Below are 19,560 nucleotides of genomic sequence, written 5' to 3' on the forward strand. Positions count from 1 at the left end.
TACCAGTGACAACCCCTTATCCCGCGACGCGTCCGATACACAGATAGTTCCAAGGCGGCCGAGGAGCCTCACCGCATAGCAATCGGGGTGCGAGGCGAGGGATGCGGCGAGAAGGACCCAACGGCTAGACGGAAGAGGCTTCGGGTCCGCCTCGGAATGGTCCAAGCATCGGACGCGCTTGGGGCGACTACCAGTGACAACCCCTTATCCCGCGACGCGTCCGATACACAGATAGTTCCAAGGCGGCCGAGGAGCCTCACCGCATAGCAATCGGGGTGCGAGGCGAGGGATGCGGCGAGAAGGACCCAACGGCTAGACGGAAGAGGCTTCGGGTCCGCCTCGGAATGGTCCAAGCATCGGACGCGCTTGGGGCGACTACCAGTGACAACCCCTTATCCCGCGACGCGTCCGATACACAGATAGTTCCAAGGCGGCCGAGGAGCCTCACCGCATAGCAATCGGGGTGCGAGGCGAGGGATGCGGCGAGAAGGACCCAACGGCTAGACGGAAGAGGCTTCGGGTCCGCCTCGGAATGGTCCAAGCATCGGACGCGCTTGGGGCGACTACCAGTGACAACCCCTTATCCCGCGACGCGTCCGATACACAGATAGTTCCGAGGCGGCCGAGGAGCCTCACCGCATAGCAATCGGGGTGCGAGGCGAAGGATGCGGCGAGAAGGACCCAACGGCTAGACGGAAGAGGCTTCGGGTCCGCCTCGGAATGGTCCAAGCATCGGACGCGCTTGGGGCGACTACCAGTGACAACCCCTTATCCCGCGACGCGTCCGATACACAGATAGTTCCAAGGCGGCCGAGGAGCCTCACCGCATAGCAATCGGGGTGCGAGGCGAGGGATGCGGCGAGAAGGACCCAACGGCTAGACGGAAGAGGCTTCAGGGCCGCCTCGGAATGGTCCAAGCATCGAACGCGCTTGGGGCGACTACCAGTGACAACCCCTTATCCCGCGACGCGTCCGATACACAGATAGTTCCGAGGCGGCCGAGGAGCCTCACCGCATAGCAATCGGGGTGCGAGGCGAGGGATGCGGCGAGAAGGACCCAACGGCTAGACGGAAGAGGCTTCAGGGCCGCCTCGGAATGGTCCAAGCATCGGACGCGCTTGGGGCGACTACCAGTGACAACCCCTTATCCCGCGACGCGTCCGATACACAGATAGTTCCGAGGCGGCCGAGGAGCCTCACCGCATAGCAATCGGGGTGCGAGGCGAGGGATGCGGCGAGAAGGACCCAACGGCTAGACGGAAGAGGCTTCAGGGCCGCCTCGGAATGGTCCAAGCATCGGACGCGCTTGGGGCGACTACCAATGACAACCCCTTATCCCGCGACGCGTCCGATACACAGATAGTTCCGAGGCGGCCGAGGAGCCTCACCGCATAGCAATCGGGGTGCGAGGCGAGGGATGCGGCGAGAAGGACCCAACGGCTAGACGGAAGAGGCTTCAGGGCCGCCTCGGAATGGTCCAAGCATCGGACGCGCTTGGGGCGACTACCAGTGACAACCCCTTATCCCGCGACGCGTCCGATACACAGATAGTTCCGAGGCGGCCGAGGAGCCTCACCGCATAGCAATCGGGGTGCGAGGCGAGGGATGCGGCGAGAAGGACCCAACGGCTAGACGGAAGAGGCTTCGGGGCCGCCTCGGAATGGTCCAAGCATCGGACGCGCTTGGGGCGACTACCGTTGCCAACCCCTTATCCCGCGATGCGTCTGATACACAGATAGTTCCGAGGCGGCCGAGGAGCCTCACCGCATAGCAATCGGGTTGCGAGGCAGATTATTGGGAAGGGAACCCCCTGGGATGCGGCTCAAGCAGTGCCCAAAGGGACTGGAATGCGGAATCACATCGAGAGACCCAAATGCTATACGAGGGCTCAAATCGAATTATCGATTTGGCCACGACATGGACGCATCGGAACGACTACCTTTGCCGAACCACTCGCAATTGCATCCATACCGAAACCAATAGACATTTCCGTTAGAGCCCTCGCATAGCATTCGGGAATCTCGCATGCCCCTCTAAATCGACCAATGCTGGCGCTCAATGAAAATCCGAGCGCTACCACCGTTCGAGCGCCAGCATTGGTCGAGTTAGAGGGGCACGGGGGAGAATGCTCCAATCAACACCTCCCCTATATAAGTTATTTGTCCGATTCTCGCACAACCGTAGTCTGCCTCGTCGAATCAAACAACGGTCCCAGATTCCGACTTCCGTTCCGTAGAGACCCAAAAGCTAGATGGAGGCTCGCAAGAAAGAGAGTCGGCGCATAGCAATCGGGTTTCTCGAACGTTTAGGGACCGAGCTCACTTGCGGATAGGGCAAAATCCGCCAAGCAACCCAAAAGCTAGACGGGGGCTCGAATCGAATCGCCTAGGCGGCCACAACAACGACGTGTTGGATCGACTACCAGTGCCAAACCATTCAGCAAGACTAGTCTGTGTCGAGGCCGGATAGAGATTCTCAGAGAGCGCCCGCATAGCATTTAGGAGACCTGCCGCGTCCCTCACACTCGACAAATGGTGGTGCACGTTTATAAATCCGAGCGATCCCAACCCTTTCAAGCACCAACATCGGTCGAGATAGAGGGGCACGGAGGGGGCTGCGTGAGACAACACAGTCCCCTATATAAGTTATTTGTCCGATTCTCACACATCCGAAGAATGGTCATCAAATCGGACAACAGCCCAAACTTCCGACTTCCGTCCCAGAAAGCCCAAGAGCTATCTAAAACGTTCATGGCCGGAACTCGATCGCGGCTATACCAGTCCGCCAAGCAACCCAAAAGCTAGACTGGAGCTCTAGTCGAATCACCTCTGTGGCCATTGCAAGGACGTGTTGGAGCGACTACCATTGCCGAACCATTCCGCAGGTCGAGTCCATACCAAGGCCGCATAGAGATTCACGATGAGCTCCTGCATAGCAATCAGGAGACTTGCCGTGTCCATCACAATCGATAAATCCTGGTGCAAGATTTTTGCATCCGAGCGCTCCAACCAGTCGAGCACCAGCATCAATCGACATAAACGGGCACGGGGGGAGGATGCTCGAGAACACTACCTCCCCTATATAAGTTATTTGTCCGATTCTCAAGCAGCCGAAGTCTGGTCATCGAATCGGGTCAAAGACCACAACTTCCGACTTTACCCACAATGCAAGTCATCGAATCGAACATCGGCCCCCGAGTCGGACTCCATGCGTATGTCAGGTCATCGGACCCAAATTCCGCCTTCCTGCGCATGGCGGGCCATCAATATCAACTCGGTCATCGGACCCAAACTCCGCCTTTTTGCGTATGGCACGCCTTCAAATCGGTCATCGGACCCAAATTCCGCCTTCCTGTGCATGGCGGGCCATCAACATCAACTCGGTCATCGGACCCAAATTCCGCCTTTCTGCGCATGGCACGCCATCAACTCGGTCATCGGACCCAAATTCCGCCTTCCTGCGCATGGCAGGTCATCGGACACAAATTCAGACCTCGCCAATATGCCTACGTATCGAATCAGTCATCGGACCCAACTTCCGACTTCATCCATACTGTAGGGTCTTTGAGGTTGGCGCGGTGCGCTCAACCCAGGGAGTCGACCCATCGAAGCATACACCTCCCCTATATAAGCTATTTGTCCGATTCCCACACCTGTGTAGTTTGCACCTCTGACCAGGACATCGACCCCAACTTCCGAACTCGACTGCAACGACGGCACCAGCGCCTTGGTGCGCACCTTGCGACGCACAGTCCCAACATTCGCCTTCCTGCACATGGCAGGTCATCGGACCCAAATTCCGACCTCGCGAGTATGCCTACATATCGAATCGGTCATCGGACCCAACTTCCGACTTCATCCATACCGTAGGGTCTTTGAGGTTGGCGCGGTGCGCTCAACCCGGGGAGTCGACCCAACGAAGCATACACCTCCCCTATATAAGCTATTTGTCCGATTCCCACACCTGTGTAGTTTGCACCTCCGATCAAGACATCGACCCCAACTTCCGAACTCGCCTCCAACGACCGAACCAGCGCCTTGGTGCGCACCTTGCAACGCACAGTGCCAACATTCGCCTTCCTGCACGTGGCAGGTCATCGGACCCAAATTCCGACCTCGCGAGTATGCCTACATATCGAATCGGTCATCGGACCCAACTTCCGACTTCATCCATACCGTAGGGTCTTTGAGGTTGGCGCGGTGCGCTCAACCCGGGGAGTCGACCCAACGAAGCATACACCTCCCCTATATAAGCTATTTGTCCGATTCCCACACCTGTGTAGCTTGCACCTCCGATCAGGACATCGACCCCAACTTCCGAACTCGACTAAAAAGACCGCACCAGCGCCTTGGTGTGCACCTTGCAACGCACAGTGTCAACATTCGCCTTCCTGCACATGGCAGGTCATCGGACCCAAATTCCGACCTCATGAGCATACCTACTAATCGAATCGGTCATCGGACCCAACTTCCGACTTCATCCATACCGTAGGGTCTTTGAGGTTGGCGCGGTGCGCTCAACCTGGGGAGTCGACCCATCGAAGCATACACCTCCCCTATATAAGCTATTTGTCCGATTCCGACACCTGTGTAGTTTGCACCTCCGCTCAGGACATCGACCCCAACTTCCGAACTCGCCTGCAACGACCGAACCAGCGCCTTGGTGCGCACCAAAAGTGCGCACTTTTGGAGGGCACTTTTCTGCGCTCCAAAGGTGCGCACTTTTGGAGGGCACTTTTTGGAGGGCACTTTTCTGCGCTCCAAAGGTGCGCACTTTTGGAGGGCACTTTTTGGAGGGCACTTTTCTGCGCTCCAAAGGTGCGCACTTTTGGAGGGCACTTTTTGGAGGGCACTTTTCTGCGCTCCAAAGGTGCGCACTTTTGGAGGGCACTTTTTGGAGGGCACTTTTCTGCGCTCCAAAGGTGCGCACTTTTGGAGGGCACTTTTTGGAGGGCACTTTTCTGCGCTCCAAAGGTGCGCACTTTTGGAGGGCACTTTTTGGAGGGCACTTTTCTGCGCTCCAAAGGTGCGCACTTTTGGAGGGCACTTTTTGGAGGGCACTTTTCTGCGCTCCAAAGGTGCGCACTTTTGGAGGGCACTTTTTGGAGGGCACTTTTCTGCGCTCCAAAGGTGCGCACTTTTGGAGGGCACTTTTTGGAGGGCACTTTTCTGCGCTCCAAAGGTGCGCACTTTTGGAGGGCACTTTTGTGCACTCCAAAGGTGCGCACTTTTGGAGGGCACTTTTCCTGTGCTCCAAAGGTGCACACCTAGGTGAGCACCTTCGACCACACCTTGTAGCACACCAAACTCTGACTTTCGACTTCATCCGCAATGCAGGGTCTTTGAGGTTGGCGCAATGCGCACAACCAGGGGAGTCGACCCATCAAACCCAACACCTCCCCTATATAAGCTATTTGTCTGATTCTCATACATGCGTAGCCTGCAGGAGCAATTAGGACATCGACCCCAACTTTCGGCTTCTAAACGAAAACAAGGTCTTTGAGGTTGGTGTAATGCGAACAACTAGGGGAGTCAACCCATCAAACCCAACACCTCCCCTATATAAGCTATTTGTCTGATTCTCATACATGTGTAGTCTACAGGAGCAATTAGGACATCGACCCCAACTTTTGACTTCTTAACGAAAACAAGGTCTTTGAGGTTGACGTAATGCGCACAACCAGGGGAGTCGACCCATCAAACCCAACACCTCCCCTATATAAGCTATTTGTCCGATTCTCATACATGTGTAGCCTGCAGGAGCCATTAGGACATTGACCCCAACTTTTGACTTCTTAACGAAAACAAGGTCTTTGAGGTTGGCGTAATGCGCACAACCAAGGGAGTTGACCCATCAAACCCAACACCTCCCCTATATAAGCTATTTGTCTGATTCTCATACATGTGTAGCCTGCAACAACGATTAGGACATCCACCCCAACTTCTGAATTCGTCTGCGTTGACCGCACCAAAGGTGCACGCCTTGGTGCTCACCAAAATCCGACTTCCGACTTCTTCTGCTATGCGGGGTCTTTGAGGTTGGCGCAGTGCGCACAACCAGGGGAGTCAACCCACCGAATGCAACACCTCCCCTATATAAGCTATTTGTCTGATTCTCATACATGCGTAGACTGCAGCAATGATTAGGACATCCACCCCAACTTTTGACTTCTTAAACAAGACAGGGTCTTTGAAGTTGGTGCAGTGCACACAACCAGGGGAGTCGACCCATCAAACGCAACACCTCCCCTATATAAAGCTATTTGTCCGATTCTCATACGTGTAGTCTGCAGCAGCGATTAGGACATCGACCCCAACTTCCGAATTCGTTTGCATTGACCGCACCAAAGGTGCACGCCTTGGTGTGCACCCTGGAGTGCACTTTGGTGCTCACCTCGGTGCACACTTTGGTGTGCACCTCGGTGTGCACCAAAGGTGCGCACCTTGGAGCGCACCAAAGGTGTACACTTTGGAGCGCACCACATAGGGTCTTTGAGAGGTTGGCGCAGTGCGCACACCAAGGTGGGTGTTGAGGTGCGTGCCGAGGTGGGTGGGTGCTAGGGTGCGCTCCATGGTGGGTGCCAGGGTGGGTGCGTGCTAGGGTGGATTCCAAAGAGGGTCATAGGGTGGGTGCCAAGGTGGGTTGGTGATATAGTGGGTTCAAAGGTGGGTACTAGGGTGGGTTCCAAGGTGGGTCACAAGTTGGGTGCCAGGATGCGTGGGTGTTAGGTTGGGTGCCAAGGTGGGCTCCTGCGTGGGTGGGTGCTAGGGTGGGTTTCAAGGTGGACGCGAGGGCGGGTGCCAAGGTGGGTAACAAGTTGGGTGTTAGGATGGGTGAGTGCTAGAGTGGGTGCCAAGGTGGGTGGGTGCTAAGGTGGATGCCAAGGTGGTTCACAGGGTGGGTGAGTTCTAGGGTGAGTTCCAAGGTGGGTCACAGGTTCAGTGCTAGGGTGGGTGTCAAGGCGGGTGTCGAGGTGCCTGGGTGCTAGGGTGTGGATGCCAATGTGGGTCATAGGGTGGGTACTAGGGTGGGCTGCAATGTGGGTGCCAAGGTGGGTAACATGCTCGGTGGGTTCTAAATTGGGTGCCAGGGTGGGTGTGCACCCACCTTGCCCGAGGTGGGTGCCAAGGTGCCAGTGTGGGTGGGTGCTAAGGTGGATGCCAAGGTGGGTGAGAAGGTGGGTGATAGGTTGAGTGGTAGGATGGGTGGGTGCCAAGATGGGTCACAGGGTGGGTGCAAGGGTGGGTAGGTGCTAGGGTTGGTGTCAGGGTGGGTGGGTGCTAGGTTGGGTTCCAAGGTGGGTGCGAGGGTGAGTGTCAAGGTGGGTCACAGGTTAGGTGCTAGGATGGGTGAGTGCTAGGGTGCAAAGGTGCCAGGGTGGGTGCTAGGATGGGTCGATGCTAGGGTGAGTGGCAAGGTGGGTCCACAAGTGTCAAGGTGGGTGCCGAGGTGGGTGCCAAGTCGGCGACTGCTATGGTGGATGCCAAGGTGGGTCACGGGGTGGGTGCCAAGTTGCTAGGTTGGGTTCCAAGGTGGGTGCCAACGTGGGTGCTAGGGTGCGTGGGTTAAAGGGTGTGTCACAACGTGGGTGCCAGGATGGGTGCGCACCCACACTGGCCAAGACGGGTGCGGGTGCAAGGTTGGGTTCCAAGCCCGGTCACAGGCTGGGTGCTAGGATGGGTGGGTGCCAAGGTGGGCACCAGGGTGGGTGCACCCACCCTGGCCAAGGTGGGTCACGGGGTGGGTCCTAGGGTGGGTAACGGGGTGGGTACTAAGGTGCGTGCCAAGGTGGGTCATAGGGTGGGTGCCAAGGTGGGCACCAGGGTGGGTGTGCACCAACCCTAGCCAGGGTAGGTCACGGGGTGGTTGTCGGGGTGGGCGTCAAGGAGCCAAGGTGGGTGGCAAGTAGCCAAGTTGCGTGCCAAGGTGGGTGTCGGGGTGGGTGCCAAGGATCCAAGGTGGGTGCCAAGGAACCAAGGTGGGTGTCTGGGTGGGTGCCGAGGTGGGAGCCAGGGTGGGTCCCAAGGTGAGTGCAAAGGTGGGTGCCAGGGTCAAGGTGAGTGCCAATGTGGGTTCCAAGGTGCCAGGGTCAGGGTGAGTGCCAATGTGGGTTCAAAGGTGCTAAGTTGGGTGCGAGGTTGGGTGCGAGGGTGGGTGGGTGCCAAGGTGTGCTAGGTGGAAGCCCGGGTGGGTCGGCATCCCATGGGTGTCGAGTTGGGTGCCTGATGGGTGCTTCTTGTCAAGTTTTAGTCGTCGGGACTCATTTCGAGCCTTAGAGGTCGTTTCTTGTCCGGTTGCCCTGTCTTCGACCTGGGAACCCAATTTTGGTCCTCGGGTCCCATTTTTTTTTGTCTCGCATCCCACTTTTGGCCTGTGGCCTTTTCGGGGTCGATTCTCGTTTTGGGCATCAGAGCATGTTTCTTCTCCTAAAACCCAATATTTGTTTATTAAGTCTCGGAACACATTTTTGTTCTCGTGGACCCATCATGGGTCTTGGAACGCATTTGTGGTCCTTGGGTCCCATTTTGCATCCCGAAACTTGTGTTTTGGTGCTTGATCCCTATTTTGGGTGCCCACCTTGCACCAAGTGCGCACCCGGGGCAAACCGAGCGCCTTGGTGCACCGGGGCAAGATCGAGCGTGCACCCGAGGCGCCCCGAACATGCACCAAGGTGCACTCGGCCCACATGTGAGCGCAGGTCGTTGCGCCCGAGGTGGTGTGTGGGCACCGCGTTGCAGACGGGACACTGCACGCACACGACGCCCCCTCCAGGTGCACGCACGTAGGCCGGGCCGGGTGCACACCCGACGCCCTAGCAAGGTGCGCGCACCCGGGCAGGGCTCACACTTGGCGAACGGGGCGCACTTCGCGAGGGAGGGTGTGCACCTCGACGGGGGTGGGTGGCCGGGGTGGATTCGCACGTGGGTCGCGGTTTGCTAAGTACACACTGCGACAAGCTCATAACGGGTGCGATCATACCAGCATTAGTGCACCGGATCCCATCAGAACTCCGCAGTTAAGCGCGCTTGGGCCGGAGTAGTACTGGGATGGGTGACCTCCCGGGAAGTCTCGGTGTTGCACCCTTTTTTAGTTTTTCGCCGGGCGTCGCAATGCTATTTGAATAAACCTTTTGCCCGTTTGCGTTCTCGTCGGGGCCGGGCCGGGCCGGGGTGCGCTGCCCGCACTACCGCGCGCGCGGGGGCGACACCGAGCGCGCACCCGAGGCACCCCGAGCACACAGGCCACGGTGCAACCCGGGCGTTGTGCGCGCACCCCGGTGCGCCCGAGGTGCTGCGCGCGCACCCAGGTGAAATCGGTGTGCACCTCGGCCAGTGCGCGCTCGGTCGAGTCGCGCACGTTGGCCAAGGTGCACGGTGATGTTTCTTACTCTAAGGTTCCGCACCAGACGCCCGGGACAGGTGAGCGAAGCTGGGCGGGGCCGGGTGCGCGGCCGGGGCAGGTGCACGCAGCTGGAGAGAGCTTTGGAGCACACTTCGGAGCGCACCAATGATGCGCTCCATTCAAAAGTTTCCTGAAAAGGCAAAAAAAGTTGAGATTATAGAATTTCCCACTTGAGAGATTGTAAAAAAAAAAAATTTAAAATGAAGGAAACGCGGGTGCCAAGGTGTGCGCAGCCCAGCCAAGGTGTGCGCACCAAGGCGCCCACCCTGGCGAAGGTGCACGCAAGGTGCGCACCCGAGGCAAACCGGACAATTAACCCAACTTTCGACTTCGCGCGCACCTTGGAGCGCACTTCGGAGCGCTCCTTGGTGCGCACCAATCTTGGGCACCTCGGAGTGCACCATGGCGCCCACCAAGGTGCGCACCCGGGGCAAACCGAGCTCCGACTTCGTGCGCACCTTGGAGCGCACGAAAGGTGCGCACCATGGCGCCCACCAAGGTGCGCAGCCCAGCCAAGGCGTGCGCATCAAGGTGCGCACCCTGGCGAAGGTGCGCACCCGGGGCAAACCGAGCTCCGACTTCGTGCGCACCTTGGAGCGCACAAAAGGTGCGCAACCCAGCCAAGGTGTGCGCACCCCGGTCAAACCGAGCTCCGAATCGTGCGCACCAGAGGTGCACGCCATCGTGCGCACCTTGGAGCACACTTCGGAGCCCTCCTTGGTGCGCGCCGATGTTGCGCACCTCGGAGCGCACCCGGGGAAAACAATGCAATTAACCCGACTTTCGACTTCGTGGGCACCTCGGAGCGCTCTCGGGTTCGCACCTCGGAGCACACCGAGGTGCGCACCTTTGATGCGCTGCCTTCACCAATTTCCAGAAAAGGCAAGAAAACATTGAGAAGGTGTGCGCACCGAGGTGCCCACCCTGGCGAAGGTGCACGCGAGGTGCGCACCCGGGGCAAACCGGGCTCCGACTTCGTGCACGCCGCACCTTGGAGCACACTTCGGAGCGCTCCTTGGTGCGCACCAGGGCGCGCAACCCAGCCGAGGTGCCCACCCCGGCGAAGGTGCACGCGAGGTGCGCACCCGGGGCAAACCGGGCTCCGACTTCGTGCACGCCATGGTGCCCACCGCGGCGAAGGTGCACGCGAGGTGCGCACCCGGGGCAAACCGGGCTCCGACTTCGTGCACGCCGCACCTTGGAGCACACTTCGGAGCGCTCCTTGGTGCGCACCATGGTGCCCACCAGGGCGCGCAACCCCGCCGAAGGTGCACGCGAGGTGCGCACCCGGGGCAAACCGGGCTCCGACTTCGTGCACGCCGCACCTTGGAGCACACTTCGGAGCGCTCCTTGGTGCGCACCATGGTGCCCACCAGGGCGCGCAACCCCGCCGAAGGTGCACGCGAGGTGCGCACCCGGGGCAAACCGGGCTCCGACTTCGTGCACGCCATGGTGCGCACCGCGGCGAAGGTGCGCACCCGGGGCAAACCGGGCTCCGACTTCGTGCACGCCGCACCTTGGAGCACACTTCGGAGCGCTCCTTGGTGCGCACCAGGGCGCGCAACCCAGCCGAGGTGCCCACCCCGGCGAAGGTGCACGCGAGGTGCGTACCCGGGGCAAACCGGGCTCCGACTTCGTGCACGCCGCACCTTGGAGCACACTTCGGAGCGCTCCTTGGTGCGCACCATGGTGCCCACCAGGCCGCGCAACCCAGCCAAGGTGTGCGCACCAAGGTGCACGCGAGGTGCGCACCCGGGGCAAACCGGGGTCCGACTTCGTGCACGCCGCACCTTGGAGCACACATCAGGGCGCTCCCGGGTTCGCACCGGCGTTGCGCACCGTGGTGGGCACCTCGGAGCACACCAAGGTGGGCAGCGAGGTGCGCACCTTTGATGCGATGCCTTCACTAATTTCCATAAAAGGCAAAAAAAAAACGAGATTTTAAAATTTCCGTTTTGAAAGATAGTGAGAAAAAGGGAATGCTGGTGCCATCTTGAGCCCGCCCTGGTGCGCAGCCCAGCCAAGGTGTGCGCACCAAGGTGCCCACCCTGGCGAAGGTGCGCGCCCGGGCAATTAATCCAACTTCCAACTTCGCGCGCGCCAGGGTGGGAGCGCACCCAACAACCGGGCCTGGGAAGAGCCAATGCGAGAAACCCCACCAAACGCTCTGACAAAAAAAGAGGGGGCGCTCCAGTAACCCCGCTTCGGAGCGCACCCTGGGCAAACCCAGCCAAGGTGCCCACCCCGGCCAAGGTGCAGGCGAGGTGCGCACCCGGGGCAAACCGGGCTCCGACAACGTGCACGCCGCACCTTGGAGCACACTTCGTAGCGCTCCCGGGTGCGCACCTCAGAGCACACCAAGGTGGGCAGCGAGGTGCGCACCTTTGATGCGCTGCCTTCACTAATTTCCAGAAAAGGCAAAAAAAAAAGGAGATTTTAAAATTTCCGTTTTGAAAGATAGTGAAAAAAACGGAACGCGCGTGCCATCTTGAGCCCGCCCTGGTGCGCAGCCCAGGTAAGGTGCCCACCCTGGCAAAGGTGCGCACCCGGGCAATTAACCCTACTTCCGACTTCGTGCGCGCCAGGGTGGCAACCGGGCCTCGGAAGAGCCAATGCGAGAAACCCCACCAAACGCTCCGACAAAAAAAGAGGCGGCGCTCCAATAACCCCGCTTCGGAGCGCAGCCGGGGCAAACCCAGCCAAGGTGCCCACCCCGACGAAGGTGCACGCGAGGTGCGCACCCGGGGCAAACCGGGCTCCGACAACGTGCACGCAGCACCTTGGAGCACACTTCGAAGCACTCCCGGGTGCCCACCGGCGTTGCGCACCGTGGTGGGCAGCGAGGTGCGCACCTTTGATGCGCTGCCTTCACTAATTTCCAGAAAAAGGCAAAAAAAAATGAGATTTTAAAATTTCCGTTTTGAAAGATAGTGAAAAAAAAGGAACGCGGGTGCCATCTTGAGCCCGCCCTGGTGCGCAGCCCAGGCAAGGCATGCGCACCAAGGTGCCCACCCGAGGTGCACACCCGGGGCAAACCGGGCTCCGACTTCGTGCAGGCCGCACCTTGGAGCACACTTCGGAGCGCTCCTTGGTGCGCACCATGGTGCCCACCAGGGCGCGCAACCCAGCCAAGGTCTGCACACCAAGGTGCCCACCCCGGCGAAGGTGCACGCGAGGTGCGCACCCGGGGCAAACCGGGCTCCGACTTCGTGCACGCCATGGTGCCCACCGCGGCGAAGGTGCACGCGAGGTGCGCACCCGGGGCAAACCGGGCTCCGACTTCGTGCACGCCGCACCTTGGAGCACACTTCGGAGCGCTCCTTGGTGCGCACCATGGTGCCCACCAGGGCGCGCAACCCAGCCAAGGTGTGCGCACCAAGGTGCACGCGAGGTGCGCACCCGGGGCAAACCGGGGTCCGACTTCGTGCACGCCGCACCTTGGAGCACACATCGGAGCGCTCCCAGGTTCGCACCAGCGTTGCGCACCTTTGATGCGCTGCCTTCACTAATTTCCAGAAAAGGCAAAAAAAAACGAGATTTTAAAATTTCCGTTCTGAAAGATAGTGAAAAAAACGGAACGCGGGTGCCATCTTGAGCCCTTCCTGGTGCGCAGCCCAGGCAAGTTGTGCGCACCAAGGTGCCCACCCTGGCGGAGGTGCGCGCCCGGGGCAATCCGGGCTCCGACTTCGTGCACTGCATGGTGCCCACCAAGGCGCGCAACCCAGCCAAGGTGCCCACCGCAGCGAAGGTGCACGCGAGGTGCGCACCCGAGGTGCACACCCGGGGCAAACCGGGCTCCGACTTCGTGCACGCCGCACCTTGGAGCACACTTCAGAGCGCTCCTTGGTGCGCACCAGGGCGCGCAACCCAGCCGAGGTGCCCACCCCGGCGAAGGTGCACGCGAGGTGCGCACCCGGGGCAAACCGGGCTCCGACTTCGTGCACGCCATGGTGCCCACCGCGGCGAAGGTGCGCACCCGGGGCAAACCGGGCTCCGACTTCGTGCACGCCGCACCTTGGAGCACACTTCGGAGCGCTCCTTGGTGCGCACCATGGTGCCCACCAGGCCGCGCAACCCAGCCAAGGTGTGCGCACCAAGGTGCACGCGAGGTGCGCACCCGGGGCAAACCGGGGTCCGACTTCGTGCACGCCGCACCTTGGAGCACACATCGGGGCGCTCCCGGGTTCGCACCGGCGTTGCGCACCGTGGTGGGCACCTCGGAGCACACCAAGGTGGGCAGCGAGGTGCGCACCTTTGATGCGATGCCTTCACTAATTTCCATAAAAGGCAAAAAAAAAACGAGATTTTAAAATTTCCGTTTTGAAAGATAGTGAGAAAAAGGGAATGCTGGTGCCATCTTGAGCCCGCCCTGGTGCGCAGCCCAGCCAAGGTTTGCGCACCAAGGTGCCCACCCTGGCGAAGGTGCGCGCCCGGGCAATTAACCCAACTTCCAACTTCGCGCGCGCCAGGGTGGGAGCGCACCCAACAACCGGGCCTGGGAAGAGCCAATGCGAGAAACCCCACCAAACTCTCTGACAAAAAAAGAGGGGGCGCTCCAGTAACCCCGCTTCGGAGCGCACCCTGGGCAAACCCAGCCAAGGTGCCCACCCCGGCCAAGGTGCAGGCGAGGTGCGCACCCGGGGCAAACCGGGCTCCGACAACGTGCACGCCGCACCTTGGAGCACACTTCGTAGCGCTCCCGGGTGCGCACCTCAGAGCACACCAAGGTGGGCAGCGAGGTGCGCACCTTTGATGCGCTGCCTTCACTAATTTCCAGAAAAGGCAAAAAAAAAAGGAGATTTTAAAATTTCCGTTTTGAAAGATAGTGAAAAAAACGGAACGCGCGTGCCATCTTGAGCCCGCCCTGGTGCGCAGCCCAGGTAAGGTGCCACCCTGGCAAAGGTGCGCACCCGGGCAATTAACCCTACTTCCGACTTCGTGCGCGCCAGGGTGGCAACCGGGCCTCGGAAGAGCCAATGCGAGAAACCCCACCAAACGCTCCGACAAAAAAAGAGGCGGCGCTCCAATAACCCCGCTTCGGAGCGCAACCGGGGCAAACCAAGCCAAGGTGCCCACCCCGACGAAGGTGCACGCGAGGTGCGCACCCGGGGCAAACCGGGCTCCGACAACGTGCACGCAGCACCTTGGAGCACACTTCGAAGCACTCCCGGGTGCCCACCGGCGTTGCGCACCGTGGTGGGCAGCGAGGTGCGCACCTTTGATGCGCTGCCTTCACTAATTTCCAGAAAAAGGCAAAAAAAAATGAGATTTTAAAATTTCCGTTTTGAAAGATAGTGAAAAAAAAGGAACGCGGGTGCCATCTTGAGCCCGCCCTGGTGCGCAGCCCAGGCAAGGCATGCGCACCAAGGTGCCCACCCGAGGTGCACACCCGGGGCAAACCGGGCTCCGACTTCGTGCAGGCCGCACCTTGGAGCACACTTCGGAGCGCTCCTTGGTGCGCACCATGGTGCCCACCAGGGCGCACCCGAGGCAAACCGGGCTCCGACTTCGTGCACGCCGCACCTTGGAGCACACATCGGAGCGCTCCCAGGTTCGCACCAGCGTTGCGCACCTTTGATGCGCTGCCTTCACTAATTTCCAGAAAAGGCAAAAAAAAACGATATTTTAAAATTTCCGTTCTGAAAGATAGTGAAAAAAACGGAACGCGGGTGCCATCTTGAGCCCTTCCTGATGCGCAGCCCAGGCAAGTTGTGCGCACCAAGGTGCCCACCCTGGCGGAGGTGCGCGCCCGGGGCAAACCGGGCTCCGACTTCGTGCACTGCATGGTGCCCACCAAGGCGCGCAACCCAGCCAAGGTGCCCACCGCAGCGAAGGTGCACGCGAGGTGCGCACCCGAGGTGCACACCCGGGGCAAACCGGGCTCCGACTTCGTGCACGCCGCACCTTGGAGCACACTTCAGAGCGCTCCTTGGTACGCACCAGGGCGCGCAACCCAGCCAAGGTGCTCACCCCGGCGAAGGTGCACGCGAGGTGCGCACCCGGGGCAAACCGGGCTCGGACTTCGTGCACGCCGCACCTTGGAGCACACATCGGAGCGCTCCCGGGTTCGCACCAGCATTGCGCACCTTTGATGCGCTGCCTTCACTAATTTCCAGAAAAGGCAAAAAAAAGAAAAAAATGAGATTTTAAAATTTCCGTTTTGAAAGATAGTGAAAAAAACGGAACGCGGGTGCCATCTTGAGCCCGCCCTGGTGTGCAGCCCAGGCAAGTTGTGCGCACCAAGGCACCCACCCTGGCCAAGGTGGGTCACGGGGTGGGTCCTAGGGTGGGTAACGGGGTGGGTACTAAGGTGCGTGCCAAGGTGGGTCATAGGGTGGGTGCCAAGGTGGGCACCAGGGTGGGTGTGCACCAACCCTAGCCAGGGTAGGTCACGGGGTGGTTGTCGGGGTGGGCGTCAAGGAGCCAAGGTGGGTGGCAAGTAGCCAAGTTGCGTGCCAAGGTGGGTGTCGGGGTGGGTGCCAAGGATCCAAGGTGGGTGCCAAGGAACCAAGGTGGGTGTCTGGGTGGGTGCCGAGGTGGGAGCCAGGGTGGGTCCCAAGGTGAGTGCAAAGGTGGGTGCCAGGGTCAAGGTGAGTGCCAATGTGGGTTCCAAGGTGCCAGGGTCAGGGTGAGTGCCAATGTGGGTTCAAAGGTGCTAAGTTGGGTGCGAGGTTGGGTGCGAGGGTGGGTGGGTGCCAAGGTGTGCTAGGTGGAAGCCCGGGTGGGTCGGCATCCCATGGGTGTCGAGTTGGGTGCCTGATGGGTGCTTCTTGTCAAGTTTTAGTCGTCGGGACTCATTTCGAGCCTTAGAGGTCGTTTCTTGTCCGGTTGCCCTGTCTTCGACCTGGGAACCCAATTTTGGTCCTCGGGTCCCATTTTTTTTTGTCTCGCATCCCACTTTTGGCCTGTGGCCTTTTCGGGGTCGATTCTCGTTTTGGGCATCAGAGCATGTTTCTTCTCCTAAAACCCAATATTTGTTTATTAAGTCTCGGAACACATTTTTGTTCTCGTGGACCCATCATGGGTCTTGGAACGCATTTGTGGTCCTTGGGTCCCATTTTGCATCCCGAAACTTGTGTTTTGGTGCTTGATCCCTATTTTGGGTGCCCACCTTGCACCAAGTGCGCACCCGGGGCAAACCGAGCGCCTTGGTGCACCGGGGCAAGATCGAGCGTGCACCCGAGGCGCCCCGAACATGCACCAAGGTGCACTCGGCCCACATGTGAGCGCAGGTCGTTGCGCCCGAGGTGGTGTGTGGGCACCGCGTTGCAGACGGGACACTGCACGCACACGACGCCCCCTACAGGTGCACGCACGTAGGCCGGGCCGGGTGCACACCCGACGCCCTAGCAAGGTGCGCGCACCCGGGCAGGGCTCACACTTGGCGAACGGGGCGCACTTCGCGAGGGAGGGTGTGCACCTCGACGGGGGTGGGTGGCCGGGGTGGATTCGCACGTGGGTCGCGGTTTGCTAAGTACACACTGCGACAAGCTCATAACGGGTGCGATCATACCAGCGTTAGTGCACCGGATCCCATCAGAACTCCGCAGTTAAGCGCGCTTGGGCCGGAGTAGTACTGGGATGGGTGACCTCCCGGGAAGTCCCGGTGTTGCACCCTTTTTTAGTTTTTCGCCGGGCATCGCAATGCTATTTGAATAAACCTTTTGCCCGTTTGCGTTCTCGTCGGGGCCGGGCCGGGCCGGGGTGCGCTGCCCGCACTACCGCGCGCGCGGGGGCGACACCGAGCGCGCACCCGAGGCGCCCCGAGCACACAGGCCACGGTGCAACCCGGGCGTTGTGCGCGCACCCCGGTGCGCCCGAGGTGCTGCGCGCGCACCCAGGTGAAATCGGTGTGCACCTCGGCCAGTGCGCGCTCGGTCGAGTCGCGCACGTTGGCCAAGGTGCACGGTGATGTTTCTTACTCTAAGGTTCCGCACCAGACGCCCGGGACAGGTGAGCGAAGCTGGGCGGGGCCGGGTGCGCGGCCGGGGCAGGTGCACGCAGCTGGAGAGAGCTTTGGAGCACACTTCGGAGCGCACCAATGATGCGCTCCATTCAAAAGTTTCCTGAAAAGGCAAAAAAAGTTGAGATTATAGAATTTCCCACTTGAGAGATTGTAAAAAAAAAAAATTTAAAATGAAGGAAACGCGGGTGCCAAGGTGTGCGCAGCCCAGCCAAGGTGTGCGCACCAAGGCGCCCACCCTGGCGAAGGTGCACGCAAGGTGCGCACCCGAGGCAAACCGGACAATTAACCCAACTTTCGACTTCGCGCGCACCTTGGAGCGCACTTCGGAGCGCTCCTTGGTGCGCACCAATCTTGGGCACCTCGGAGTGCACCATGGCGCCCACCAAGGTGCGCACCCGGGGCAAACCGAGCTCCGACTTCGTGCGCACCTTGGAGCGCACGAAAGGTGCGCACCATGGCGCCCACCAAGGTGCGCAGCCCAGCCAAGGCGTGCGCATCAAGGTGCGCACCCTGGCGAAGGTGCGCACCCGGGGCAAACCGAGCTCCGACTTCATGCGCACCTTGGAGCGCACAAAAGGTGCGCAACCCAGCCAAGGTGTGCGCACCCCGGTCAAACCGAGCTCCGAATCGTGCGCACCAGAGGTGCACGCCATCGTGCGCACCTTGGAGCACACTTCGGAGCCCTCCTTGGTGCGCGCCGATGTTGCGCACCTCGGAGCGCACCCGGGGAAAACAATGCAATTAACCCGACTTTCGACTTCGTGGGCACCTCGGAGCGCTCTCGGGTTCGCACCTCGGAGCACACCGAGGTGCGCACCTTTGATGCGCTGCCTTCACCAATTTCCAGAAAAGGCAAGAAAACATTGAGAAGGTGTGCGCACCGAGGTGCCCACCCTGGCGAAGGTGCACGCGAGGTGCGCACCCGGGGCAAACCGGGCTCCGACTTCGTGCACGCCGCACCTTGGAGCACACTTCGGAGCGCTCCTTGGTGCGCACCAGGGCGCGCAACCCAGCCGAGGTGCCCACCCCGGCGAAGGTGCACGCGAGGTGCGCACCCGGGGCAAACCGGGCTCCGACTTCGTGCACGCCATGGTGCCCACCGCGGCGAAGGTGCACGCGAGGTGCGCACCCGGGGCAAACCGGGCTCCGACTTCGTGCACGCCGCACCTTGGAGCACACTTCGGAGCGCTCCTTGGTGCGCACCATGGTGCCCACCAGGGCGCGCAACCCCGCCGAAGGTGCACGCGAGGTGCGCACCCGGGGCAAACCGGGCTCCGACTTCGTGCACGCCGCACCTTGGAGCACACTTCGGAGCGCTCCTTGGTGCGCACCATGGTGCCCACCAGGGCGCGCAACCCCGCCGAAGGTGCACGCGAGGTGCGCACCCGGGGCAAACCGGGCTCCGACTTCGTGCACGCCGCACCTTGGAGCACACTTCGGAGCGCTCCTTGGTGCGCACCAGGGCGCGCAACCCAGCCGAGGTGCCCACCCCGGCGAAGGTGCACGCGAGGTGCGTACCCGGGGCAAACCGGGCTCCGACTTCGTGCACGCCGCACCTTGGAGCACACTTCGGAGCGCTCCTTGGTGCGCACCATGGTGCCCACCAGGCCGCGCAACCCAGCCAAGGTGTGCGCACCAAGGTGCACGCGAGGTGCGCACCCGGGGCAAACCGGGGTCCGACTTCGTGCACGCCGCACCTTGGAGCACACATCGGGGCGCTCCCGGGTTCGTACCGGCGTTGTGCACCGTGGTGGGCACCTCGGAGCACACCAAGGTGGGCAGCGAGGTGCGCACCTTTGATGCGATGCCTTCACTAATTTCCATAAAAGGCAAAAAAAAAACGAGATTTTAAAATTTCCGTTTTGAAAGATAGTGAGAAAAAGGGAATGCTGGTGCCATCTTGAGCCCGCCCTGGTGCGCAGCCCAGCCAAGGTGTGCGCACCAAGGTGCCCACCCTGGCGAAGGTGCGCGCCCGGGCAATTAACCCAACTTCCAACTTCGCGCGCGCCAGGGTGGGAGCGCACCCAACAACCGGGCCTGGGAAGAGCCAATGCGAGAAACCCCACCAAACGCTCTGACAAAAAAAGAGGGGGCGCTCCAGTAACCCCGCTTCGGAGCGCACCCTGGGCAAACCCAGCCAAGGTGCCCACCCCGGCCAAGGTGCAGGCGAGGTGCGCACCCGGGGCAAACCG

The 19,560-nt window shown here is 60.6% G+C and overlaps 2 non-coding genes across 2 annotated transcripts; both read left to right on the forward strand.

Moving 5' to 3' along the window:
- Positions 1–8,965: 8,965 nt before the first annotated feature.
- On the forward strand, positions 8,966–9,084 carry LOC131868944 (5S ribosomal RNA). The gene has a single exon (XR_009367345.1). It is a non-coding gene; the product is annotated as a 5S ribosomal RNA (ribosomal RNA).
- Positions 9,085–16,901: 7,817 nt separating this feature from the next.
- Positions 16,902–17,020, forward strand: LOC131868946 (5S ribosomal RNA). Its single transcript, XR_009367347.1, has one exon. It is a non-coding gene; the product is annotated as a 5S ribosomal RNA (ribosomal RNA).
- The last annotated feature ends 2,540 nt before the right edge of the window (positions 17,021–19,560 follow it).

The sequence above is a fragment of the Cryptomeria japonica genome, unplaced genomic scaffold (assembly GCF_030272615.1).
Source record: "Cryptomeria japonica unplaced genomic scaffold, Sugi_1.0 HiC_scaffold_225, whole genome shotgun sequence".
In the NCBI taxonomy this organism is placed as follows: domain Eukaryota; kingdom Viridiplantae; phylum Streptophyta; class Pinopsida; order Cupressales; family Cupressaceae; genus Cryptomeria; species Cryptomeria japonica.